Source organism: Lissotriton vulgaris, chromosome 3_1, assembly GCF_964263255.1.
Source record: "Lissotriton vulgaris chromosome 3_1, aLisVul1.2, whole genome shotgun sequence".
Classification (NCBI taxonomy): domain Eukaryota; kingdom Metazoa; phylum Chordata; class Amphibia; order Caudata; family Salamandridae; genus Lissotriton; species Lissotriton vulgaris.
In genome coordinates, this window is record NC_141689.1 from 991,260,173 (window position 1) to 991,273,621 (window position 13,449).

Below are 13,449 nucleotides of genomic sequence, written 5' to 3' on the forward strand. Positions count from 1 at the left end.
TGTTAAATATAGTTGTAGCTCAACCATAACATGCAGTTGAATGGTATTTGCTACATTTCCAATGTGTTTTTTTTATCTTTTACCACTCTTGGGTGTAGGTATAACCCATGTAGCTGATCATTAATTTTCCTTTTTGCGATACGATAAAGCTTGCTCCTTCAGCCATTTCTAGGGTATATCTGTGAAGACACATTTATATATATGTTTTGAGTAATTATGGTATTGTTATATATAAATTTGTTTGTTTGAATAGTAATTTTAAGAAATACTTAAATTTTTGTTTTTTCTATTTTGTTGATTGCTTTATTTGTTAATTTTGCAGTTTCACTGTTGTAGTTTCTGTAGATGGGGTAGAAAATTGTTTTTTTTCCAGAACAGATTTCATTTGGCAAAGAACAAATATATCGCAGAGCACTGTAACCCAGCAACTCGTGCATACAGATTGTATATTGAAATGACTGACAATTTCAAGAGCAAACAGCATTTGCAATGCAATAGGTCTCGCATTAGGAAAGTTTGAGCTATTGGTATTGTAAATGACAAATTTAGTATTTATGTGTTGGTTTTGAAAATAGCTAAATTAATAGCTTTGTCATTTACAATGCCAATAGTTTTAACTTTTGCAAATGTGACACTTATAGCATTTTTAATGCATTATGTCTTGTTTTTACGTGACTTAGATGTATTGATATCACAAATAACAATAGCTTTTATTTTTTTAAATAATTAATACTTAAATAAAAGTTATTGTAATTTATAATGGCAATAGCTTAAACTTTTGTAAATAACTTTTGTGAAGATTATGTTCAGTGTATTTTATTGTGATGAAAATCCAAGAACAGAAGTGAAATAATAACATCTTTTTGTGACATTTGTAATAAAGCTTGAAACATTGAGAGAACTTATTTGAACCAGTTGTTGTTGAATGGTTGCACAGATTGATGCTGTGGTGGCACTAAGTGATGTTAAGGTGGCAACGAGTGATACTGTGGCATTCAGTGATGATGTGGTAACGCATAGTGATGTTGTGGTGCCCCAGAGTGATGCTGTGGTGGTGCTGAGTGATGCCATGGTGGTGCTGAGTGATGCTGTGGTGCTGTGATAGATAGAGTGAGTGCGATAGATAGATAGCGGGAGGGCGACAGATAGATAGAGGGAGGGCGATAGATAGATAGATTGAATGAGGGCGATAGACAGATAGAGGGAGGGCGATAGAGAGATAGAGTGAGGGAGATAGATAGATAGATAGATAGATAGATAGATAGATAGATAGATAGATAGATAGATAGATAGATAGATAGATAGATAGATAGATAGATAGATAGATAGATAGATAGATAGATAGATAGATAGAGTGAGGGAGATAGATAGAAAGATATAGTGAGGGAGATAGATAGAAAGATAAAGTGAGGGCCACAGATAGAAAGATAGAGTGAGGGCGATAGATAGATAGAGTGCGGGAGATAGATAGACAGAGTGAGGGCGATAGATAGATAGAGTGAGGGCGATAGATAGATAGAGTGAGGGCGATAGATAAATAGAGTGAGGGCGATAGATAGACTGAGGGCGAGAGATAGATAGATAGATAGATAGATAGATAGATAGATAGATAGATAGATAGATAGATAGATAGATAGATAGATAGATAGATAGATAGATAGATAGATAGATAGATAGAGTGAGGGCGATAGGTAGAGCGAGGGCGATAGATAGATAGAGTGAGGGCTATAGATAGATAGAGTGAGGGCGAGAGATAGAGTGAGGATGAGAGATAGAGTGAGGGCGAGAGATAGATAGATAGAGTGAGGGCGAGAGAGATAGATAGATAGATAGATAGATAGATAGATAGATAGATAGATAGATAGATAGATAGGTAGGTAGATAGATAGATAGATAGATAGATAGATAGATAGATAGATAGATAGATAGATAGATAGATAGATAGATAGATAGATAGATAGATAGATAGATAGATAGATAGATAGATAGATAGATAGATAGATAGATAGGTAGGTAGATAGATAGGTAGATAGATAGATAGATAGAGTTTGGGCGATAGATAGTGAGGGTGATAGATAGATAGAGGGAGGGCGATAGAGGGAGGGAAATAGATCGAGAGCGCGATAGATAGATAGATAGATAGATAGATAGATAGATAGATAGATAGATAGATAGATAGATAGATAGATAGATAGATAGATAGATAGATAGATAGATAGATAGGTAGATAGATAGATAGAGTTTGGGCGATAGATAGTGAGGGTGATAGATAGATAGAGGGAGGGCGATAGAGGGAGGGAAATAGATCGAGAGCGCGATAGATAGATAGATAGATAGATAGATAGATAGATAGATAGATAGATAAATAGATAGATAGATAGATAGATAGATAGATAGATAGATAGATAGATAGATAGATAGATAGATAGATAGATAGATAGATAGATAGATAGATAGATAGATAGATAGATAGGTAGATAGATAGATAGAGTTTGGGCGATAGATAGTGAGGGTGATAGATAGATAGAGGGAGGGCGATAGAGGGAGGGAAATAGATCGAGAGCGCGATAGATAGATAGATAGATAGATAGATAGATAGATAGATAGATAAATAGATAGATAGATAGATAGATAGATAGATAGATAGATAGATAGATAGATAGATAGATAGATAGATAGAACGATAGATAGATAGAGGGTGATAGATAGATAGAGTGAGGGCACTAGATAGATAGAGTGAGGGCGATAGATAGATAGATAGATAGATAGATAGATAGATAGATAGATAGATAGATAGATAGATAGATGGATAGATAGATATAGTGAGGGCGATAGATAGATAGATAGATAGATAGATAGATAGATAGATAGATAGATAGATAGATAGATAGATAGATAGAGTGAGGGCCATAGCTAGATAGATAGATAGATAGAGTGAGGGTGATAGATAGATAGAGTGAGGGCGATAGTTAGATACAGTGAGGGCGATAGATAGATAGAGTGAGGGCGATAGATAGATAGATAGATAGATAGATAGATAGATAGATAGATAGATAGATAGATAGATAGATAGATAGATAGATAGATAGATAGATAGATAGATAGATAGATAGAGTGAGGGCCATAGATAGATAGATAGATAGATAGATAGATAGATAGATAGATAGATAGATAGATAGAGTGAGGGTGATAGATAGATAGAGTGAGGGCGATAAATAGATAGAGTGAGGGCGAAAGATAGATAGATAGAATGAGGGCGATAGATAAATAGATAGAGTGAGGGCGATAGATAGAGTGAGGGCGATAGATAGATAGATAGAGTGAAGTTGATAGATAGAGTGAGGGTGATAGATAGAGTAAGGGTGATAGATAGATATATAGATAGAGTGAGGGCGATAGATAGATTGAGTGAGGGTGATAGATAGATAGACAGAGTGAGGGCGATAGATAGTGTGAGGGCGATAGGTAGATAGATAGATTGAGGGCGATAGATAGATAGAGTGAGGGCAATAGATAGATAGAGTGAGGGTGATGGATAGATAGGTAGAGTGAGGGCGATAGATAGAGTGAGGGCGATAGAGGAGAAGTGTGGCTCACTGGTTAGAGCAGGCCGACCCTGAAGCAGAGGTCAGACCCGGGACCAGGGTTCAATTCCCGACGCTGCAGGGTCTTGAGCTCAAATGTCCACGGACTCGACAATTCTCGCTTTGGTGCCTGACCTAATCATGGGTTCACACTCGGCAACTCTGGGCATTAAGCTTGCTTAATCTCCACAATGGCCCCCCGTGGCGGGATGCCTGGCTTTTACCTTGGGGATGCCCTGTAGGGGCTATCTCACAGGGAAAAGCCAGGACGGGTTCCCAAGGCAAGCGCCGAGATACCTCCCCAGGTGATCGAGCGCTATATAAGAACATCCCAAAAAAAAAATAGATAGATAGAGTGAGGGCGATAGATAGATAGATAGAGTGAGGACGATAGATAGATAGGAGTGAGGGCGATAGATAGAGTGAGGATGATAGATAGATAGACAGATAGGAGTGAGGGGTGTAGAGAGAGAGGAGGGTAGAGAGAGTGGTGGGTAGAGAGAGAGGGGGTAGAGAGAGTGAGGGGGGTAGGTTTTTTGGTCTCGTGTTATATTAGCGAGACCTAAAAACCACTGAGGAGAAATCTGAGCCACTAAAAATAATTCACAGAGAACTGTCTTAGCTCAAAGCAACATGCATGCTGAGGCTCAACAAAAACCATCGTCCTGTGGAGACTACACAACTAACAGGGGTCATCCGGTGACGGGAGGACGTTAGTCCCTGAATGATTTAAAAAGCGCAGACCAGCTGAGAAACAGAACAGTAAATTGGCGCATGAAGGCTTTTGTTAAGATTAAAGCAGGAATGAGGGAATAAGTGTGGTTCGCTGGCGTGTGGATGACGTCATATCAGAAAACTTACTGTGTTTGGCCACTGGGTGAGCTAGCCTTACTGATGCATGAAATGACATCCTGTGGGACTGTGTGGTTGCCAGCTTCGGTGCTCTCCAAGGCAGGCAGCACTGCCGCCAAGTTTTCAGTTTGCTGATGTGCGACACCTGCAGGTTTTTGCGTGCTTATGTGTGACATTTCTATGCATTGCGTGTGAACCTTTTAGTGACACTCTTGCAGGGTGAACAAAGCACGGATGTAAGAAAGTACCCGCTCTTTGTACCATAGCGGTATAGAAATTGAATTACAACAAATAGAACATCTACAATATGTTAGGGCAACATTAATAACCCTTTACTCCGAGAGCCAGGTGGTCTTTGCTAACAAGTGAAGACTAGCTGGGTGTTTCAGTTAGACAAGACACTGCCAGCCCATGACTTCTAAAACCCCCTCACACAGTGATACACGCTGATGGAGACTGGCTTTGTGTTGTATGATGGAGAATTGTATAGTGATGTTCCCATTCTCAGAAAGAACAAATATTGAGGAATGTTTCATTTATTTAAGTAGTTCTATCTGGCTAACACTACCAGCTGCAAATAAATGAAAAATACCACTACAGTCAAACGTCTTTTCTTGGCATAGCTGATGCCTTTGAAGGACTGCCCATGTTGACGTGGAACACCTCACCTGCACTACACAGAAGTGAAGCTCCTACTCCGACGGCCTGGTAGGCTGTGCAGCGCCATATGGGAGGGCTCGGTGGGCGCTGTGTGCGGAATAACTACAGACGGCCCGTGTTGTGAGCTACCTTCAGTCAGAACTGGTTTTTAAGCAACCAGAATAGCAAACAGACGTTTTTGAGACTCAGAGGTTTACTTTTTAATGTTGCATAAGGTGGTGATGGCAAAATAACACAGGCAAGCTGATGAGGTCACCCTTACAGTACAAGGTGAATCCCTATTTGAAGTAAAGGGCACACATCCTGCTTTAGAATATATTGGAATTGCTCCTCTGTCAGCAACCGGAATGCTTTGTGGACACATATACTAACAGTTTTGTAGGCAGACTGTAATAGAACAGTAAATTATTGCGTTTTAAAACATCTAAAACATACAAGTTTTAATGTAGTCATAGTTTGAGAACATTCTGCTTAAAGTAGTTTACTGCCACATTTAATCAATGCGGAGCGCTGACCAAGGGTGACTGGGGCGGGCTACCAGTAGTGCTGTGCTCACCGCAAGGAAGGCAAATTCTTAAAGGACATACGACCCGGAAGTGGATCGCATGTTTCAGCAGTATCTTGTGCCTTCCTGGAGTGATGAAAGGGAGAGTGCACTGGGGCAAGTAATAAATGCCGGAGGGCTAATTAAACACACAAAGCAGACCCAGGGGTTGAGCAACAAAAGCAAGAGAGAACAGCGGCTAACGAAAGAGTATGTATGAATATGTGACTCACATGACCATTTTGTGAACAATACTTTCATTCAGGTCTACTCTGGAGGAAAGCAGTGAGCCTCGAACCATCGACCTTCTTGCCTGCGGACACCCTTCAGAATGGAGACACCTTGCGGCATTAAAGTGGCTCAGAGAGTCACTGTGTAATGGTTGACTCCATATCACGGAGATGGGAAGGGGCACGTAGTGACGATGTCAGCGTTTATTAATGTCGCACGGGGCATTAGTGGCTGAAAGTTGAGAGAGAAAAACACCACAGTAAGTGAAACAGAAAGCGTGTTAATTTTCAGATGAATACTTAATACCGAGTCGTCTCAGTATTAATTGAGCCAGCCAACACTGGTTTAAAATCGTCTTTTTCTTTTACAAAGTAATGAGCAGACGTTTGTGCTGCTTGTTGAACAACAGACTCTGCGACAATAAGAGCTAGCAGGGAACAAAGAATGCAGCAAAGTATCGGAGTGTGCACAAGTCTTTCAGTTGCAAAAAGGCTGCTTAAACAAGCTCTCGGCATTGCACAGAGTGGGGCAGGGAGCGGCTTCCTTTGAAGTCTGATGCCAAGGCATGGTGTGGGATGTGGCTGGTGATGTGCACGCGCCTGGATCACATGAACTGTATCGAATCCGCAGCTTGGGGAGACTTTTCGGAAGCCTTACTATAAATCTCGCCCATCATCCCTACGGGATGGCATAGGCTAGACCTAAAATAGGACAGTTGAAGAGCAATACATTTGGAATATTAGCAAAAGCAAAATAACAAAGAACAAAAAAGAAACAAATCCCCAACCTCCACACCCTATCGCACTCACGCCTATCCCAGAATAGCACCATAAAAGACCATGCCGACCCAATACCCCCGTTTCCAGGAGGTGATATAATTTGTCAATTATAGTGGAAGGGATGCCACATCAGCAGACCTAGCTACTGAATCAGGCTCTAGGTCCAGACCCCAATACTCTGCTCATTGCTGACAAATTTTAAAATGCTTAAGCGGGCACCACTTGGCCACAAATATAGGGACTTGCAGCCTCATACAGAAGTCCATGCCAAGTTTCCATGCAGAGATTGAGGCGCACTCGGAGCCTTCCAGGTTTTGGCAATATCCCGCTTGGCCAAGGTGAACCCCAAAGCATAAGGTGGCGTTTGTATATGTTACCTCCTATATTATCCATAACATGTAGCAGGACCAACCTTGGAGAGCTGGGGAGGTCCCAGCCCAGTACCTCAGAAGAGTACAACAGAACACCCTGCCAAAAGCGTGCTAATGCGGTGCAATGCCAAATAGTATGGATCAAGGTACCTTTCTCATGATGGCATCGAAGACACACTGGGGAGTCCACCAATCCCGCCCTCCAGCGCCTGACCCTAATGACATAGAGCCAATGGAGATACTTGAACTGGATAAGGTGAAGACTTACGGCTATGGATGACCCCGCGGGGAGACCAAGGCCTTCACCCAGTCTTCCTCCTTCAGCAGGCCCACGTCTTCTTCCCAGGCCTCCTTAAGACTCTGTAATGTGGGGGAACTATGTGTGACCAGGGATTGGTAAATCTTGGAGAAGTGTGGTCCTGAAGATCCCCCATAAATATTTTGGCCTCATTGGCACTAAACTCGGGCAGGGACCCCAACCCCTCAATATATGGAGTTTTAGGCATCTGAAAGTCCTTTTGTAACACCTGAAAGGATTTTAGAGCCGATCCCCGCATGACATCTCTAATAGTCGAGATGACAATATGGTCCCAGCCCTGAAAGCCGGACAGTGCAGCCAGTTGTGGCAGTCACCCATTATACCAAAGGGGAGTCTCGAGAGTCAACTTATTCTACCACCCTGTCCTCCGCAACGCCTGTCTCCAAATCTGAAAAATAAGTTTTGTGGCGGGTGGCAAGGATCTACACAGCAGTGCGGAGTAGTGTATAGTGTAGAGAGTAGTATCTCCCATGCAGCACCTCTCGAGTGCGTATGCTGTGTCAGCCCTATCCCCATACCACCACACATTGAGGACTAGGATATTGGAGGCCATATAATAGGACAGGTTGTCAGAAGTTGACAATTCCCCAAAGTTTGTGAACTGGAAGCAAGTCCGCAGGGCCACTTTTGATACTCCGCCAGCCCATACAAACTGACCGAAAGCTGTATTGACCCGTCGGAACCAGCCGGGAGAAATCGGATAGGGATGATTTTGTAATTGATAAAGGAGGCATTGATGCAACACCATTTTAAAGATGGCCGATTGGCCATATATTGAGAGGGGCACATGGGACCAGGTTTTAAGATACTCCTGCACGCGATCCCATACAGGTACCAAATTCTGTTCCCAAGAGGTAATCAGTGAATCCGACAAGAATACTCCCAGATACTTCAACCCCCCAGAGGCCACCTGCACGGAGGAGGACCAGGAGCTGGGGCCCGCCCCTCTCCCAAGGACCCACAGCGTAGATTTATGAGAGTTCATGTGTAGGCCCGAGGTCTCCCTGAAGATCTTCATAATACGTAGGAGGTGCAGTGCCGTCCTATCTATGTTTGTAAGAAAAAAAAGGACGTTGTCAGCGCACAAGGCAAAATGGCCTGGCAGACCTGTCGCCCATGTCGGACCAGTCACCTGGGCATCCATTCACACTCAGGACGCCAAAAGTTCCATTGCTAGTGCAAATAAGTAGGGGGACAGTGGACACCCCTGCTTCGTGCACCGCCCAATAACGAACCTGGAGGACACAGATCCCGCCACCCGTACGGACGCAGTCAGGTCCGTATAGAGGAGGGTCTAATAGGACAGGAAGCGGTGTCCAAGATTTTATTGACAGAGAAGTGCGAATAGGTATACCCAACTAAGGGAATCAAAAGCCCAGTCCACGTCCGCTAACAACAGCGCAGCCCGCTCCCCCAGCCCCTGGATGGTCACTACTGTAACATGTGCACGCCGAATATTGTGGCGGGTCACCCGCTGGGGCATAAACCTGGCCTAGTCGGGATAAACCAGAGATGTAATATGGGCACGGAGGCGGTTAGCCAATGCCTTAGCTAGTACCTTCGCCTCTACATTACGAAGGATATCGGGCAATACGACGCATGTTGATCTGAGGGTCTTCCGGGCTTGTGGAATACCACAATCTCTGCGTGTCTCCAATCCCTGGGTAAGCAACGTGCTGCCTGGCCTCCACGACCACTCCACAAAAATGGGGTCCCAACTGCAGATAGGAGAGTTTAAAAAATTCACAGGGGTAGCCATTCGGTCCCGGGGCCTTTCTAGGCTGCATCTCGCCCAGCTCCGCACCCAGCTCCTCTTCAGTGAGCAGATGATCTAGCTCCTCACGTACCGCATCAGAGAGGGCCTTAGGCGGCAAATCATCAAGAAAGAGACCAACCACATCTACATAAAGGCATTCCCTAGGGACATAGAGGTCTGCATAATACACAGCAAAGCTTTCTGCGATCGCTAGGGGATCCATGAGAGCGGACCTGTTCGGACCCAAAATACCTGGTAAGGCCTGGGAACAGAGCGACCTCTGACACAACCTGAGCAATAATTTGCTGGATTTATCTCCCCATTGGTAGATTCTACTACGGGTCGCCAACCACGCCTGCCAGGCCTCGTCCAGTAGAACATGAGCATATTCCTGCTACGTAAAAAGGAGTTGGTGGCGCACCCAGTGATTGGTATGATCTCTACTGCAAGATTCTAATTCAAATAACTTCGCCTCTGCCTGGACAAGGGATTCCCTACGCAATCTGTGGGCCGCAGCACAAAACAAAATATCCACACCAAAGCGTGGGCTTCATCGCCTCTCAAAGACAGTCAGCCCCCTCTACCGTCCCTACATTAAGTGACAAAAATTGGTCAATGGCGCTTTCCATAGGCTCCCTATAATCTTCCCTCTGGAGGTTCCATACCAAAAGACGCCACCGAAATGGCTGCTTTGCGCGGCCCACTCGGATCTTAAGAGTGATCGGTGAGTGGTCCGAGAGTCCACATGGAAGAATATCGGCGGCCACCACTCTGTGGTCCACGGTTCGGGGAACAAAGATGTAATCCAGGTGGGAGAAGGACATGTAGATGGCTGACATGTATGTATAACCCTGCGTCGTCCCATGCAGCATCGCCAGGGATCCACCCAAACCAGACCCGTCGCCAAGGAATATAGTCTAGTAGACCCGCCTGCAGCCAATGGGCCCTCAGGCTGCCAACGATCCCTTCCCATGTCCAGCACATTGTTCCAATCCCCCCCGACAGCTGCTAACCCATCGGGCATGTCTGCCCACAAAGTCATTAGGGGTTGGCGGAATTTGCGTAATTGCGTTACGCAAATCTCTGCGAAACGGTAAAAAATCTCTGCGAACACGCAGAAATTCCGTGAACACGCGGAATTGCTTGTTTGCCATACTTTTTTCCTGTTTGCAATCACTGTTTGTGTGTTCAGGGGAAAATATCTTGCAAACACGCATTTTGAGAACGCGAACAAGCAAAAATGTCACGGAACGCAGAATTTTGGGCAATTTCGCATTCTCCGCGGAACGCGAAATTACCCAAATTCTGCAAAGTCCGCGAGCGGAACAGAATTTACCGCCCAGGCCTAAAAGTCATGAGCTCTTCCACCATACCTCCGGCGAGCGGTGGGGGGCATAGACACTGCCCAACACTATGGATTCTGTCCCTATCATTCCCTGGAGGAATAAGTATCTACCCTGTGTATCCCTCCATACCTTTATGTGCATGTATGGAACATGTCTATGTATCAGGATCACAACTCCCTGGGATCCCTTCACAAAGCCGGAGTGAAACACATGCATATACCCAAAACGTTGAAAACATAGCGCCTTCGTCCCCATAAGATGTGTTTCCTGCAGCATGAGGTCGTCTGCATGTGCTCCCTTTGCCTGCTTGAGTATTGTGCCCCTCTTGATTTTGTCCAGCGCTCCCCTGACATTGCAACTCATTATGTGAAGGGTCCGAAGGGAACCCACCCATAACTAGGAGACCCAACCATGAGAAGGTGCGAGGCATGGATGTGTGTACGATGACAATGTATGGTCTGGATAAGATGACTCTGAAGCAATGTAAGCCAGTGCAATAGAACAAAATACCCCCCTCCCTCCAAACATCCCAACAACATACCCCCCACCCTATACCTCAAAAACAATGAAGTATCTGTTGCGGTGAGCATGAGTAGTAGACCCCCAACAGGGGGTCCCCCCACCCGCCAATGGATCCCCAACTTACAGCCCATTGTCAGTTGGCTCTTTCCCTGTCAACGGTGTGTTGCAGGGATTTTTGGCCCTCAATTGTGCTTCCGAGGTCAAGGCAAACATATTGCAGCATTCTTGAAATAGTTACTCCCCTCACAAGTTAGTCCAATGTAGCAGGTAGTCATTGGGCCGATGCAGGTCAGGATGTGGCGCTACACGACTGAGACCTGCATCTAGACCTGGAGCGTCTATTCTTTTTACCCTGCTGCATAGATTTTTTTCGCACCATTTCACTATACAAGGAGTCGGAGTCTCTCCGAGGCAGAGTGTGCAGACAAACACGCACGTCTCTTCTGTCCATTGAAAGACCTCCTACAGCAAATCGAAAAAATGAGTGCTGGAACGATAAACTACCCGCAGCCTGGCTGGATAGAGGAGGGCATAGGGGAGTATGAGCTCCCGGAGCCTGTCCTTTGCCGCCATGAAAGACTGCCGCGTTGCTGAACCATAGTCGGGGAATATTAGGATGCCGGCATTGTCAAACAGCAATGGTTCTTTAGTCCTCGCCTTTTTCAGGATAGTGTAATGCTCGAGATAGTTACGAATTTTCGCAATGACAGGTCTCGGGCGGGAACCAGGGGGAGGCTTCTGGATCAATGCTTTGTGTGCACGCTCCACCACAAAGCACTTAGGCAGCAACTCCGGAGGGAGCCAACTCCCGAGCCACAGGGTGAGGGACTGCTCCATACCACCCACCTCAGACCCCTTCTTAAATCCAACGAAGCTAAGGTTGTTGCGAGGGGCCCGCCCCTCCGCTTACTCCACCCTGGATGCCAGCCCACATTGGACCGTCTCAAGGGAGGTCACTCGCTTCTGTAGGGTGTTCACCCCATCTTCCAAGCCAGAGACCCTCATCTCTGTCTCCTTGATCCGTGCCTCCGCGTTGCATAGATCTTGACACAGTAATTTAAGGAATCGGTATATTACCGAATTCTTAAATACCGATTCAGTAAATTACCAAATCCTTAATGTAGGAAGCTCTCAAGTGAGTGCTTTTCACTTTTAAGGATTCATTATTTACCACCAACTACAAGTTGGTGGTAAATAACGAAAACCGTTAAAAATGCAATCTTGTGCTTTTATAACAGTGACATATGGCAGACAGGTCATGCATGTGTGCCACATGTACACCCATGCACTATTCAGCGGTGCAACAGGGTGTTACTGTGACACCCTGCCACCCTTGTAAGTCTACCCCCTATTACCGATTCGGTATTTACCAAATCGGTACTTCTCATTCATTCCTATGGGCCTCCAGGCCCATAGGAATGAATGGGGAATACCGAATCGGTAAATACTGAATCGGTATTTACAGAATCTTACAGATTCAGTCAAATTTACCGAACCATTAGCTACATATCATTTACCGATTCTAAAATACTGAATCAGTAAAATTTGGTGTTTTAGAATCGGTAAATGATATTTTCCTACATCTGGCCCTTAGCAAAGTAACTGAAGTACCACAAAATAACATAAAGGCCTATACCTACCAATAGCTCAATCCCATTTCCCAATAATCAGTCAGTTGGCAGTGAAGAAGGTTCAATCGTTTAGTAAGCAAAATACTCTATAGAGGAGCCTCTCCAACCCTCACCCATCAGGTGCGTGGAGAAGACTGCTGCCTTACATTCAAGCAGAAGGCTATATACTTTCAGTTCAACATATAGAATCACTGTAAAAGGAAAAACACCAGTTGGCCCTCGGGCCCCAAGGAAGAACCATATATGGCACACATGATTAGTTCAAAGTTTTACTATTTATTACTGAGAAGGTCAGGAGAGGTGACTCCCTTTCATCTTGGTTCCCGGAAGTGTAGTTACGGCGCCTCCTGGAATGTGCTTATCGCACCCAAAGCCAGATACGACCTTGAGTCCCAGGACAGAGAGAAAACAGTTTACCTTCAGCTGCTTTCAGTAACTCAAATGAACTGGGGCTTGACAACTACTGGAGAGTGACACGTGATCACAGCTCTTGTCCGAGTCAGAATAAAGAAAATGGCTTCTGTATGGTTCTCGGCCTACTCTGTTAGTACTAGAAACATAGGAAAAGAATAAACCTTTTTCTTCCAGTTAACGCTTATACGAGTTATGTTTTGTGCATATCAAACAAAGAGGATATATAGATACATCACGCTAACATAATATATGTCCGATACTCCTCATGTAGGGGAAATCTAATTTTTATCCCTCAGAACGGCATGATGTAGCTAACTAAGGCAGCTCAATGTTCAAATATTCCTTCATCAATCTGCATTAAATCCTTAACCTTCTGCTGTACTAACTGGGCCTTTACCACTGCTGGGGAGGGACCAGCCACAGGGGAAGTGAGTTTAGTT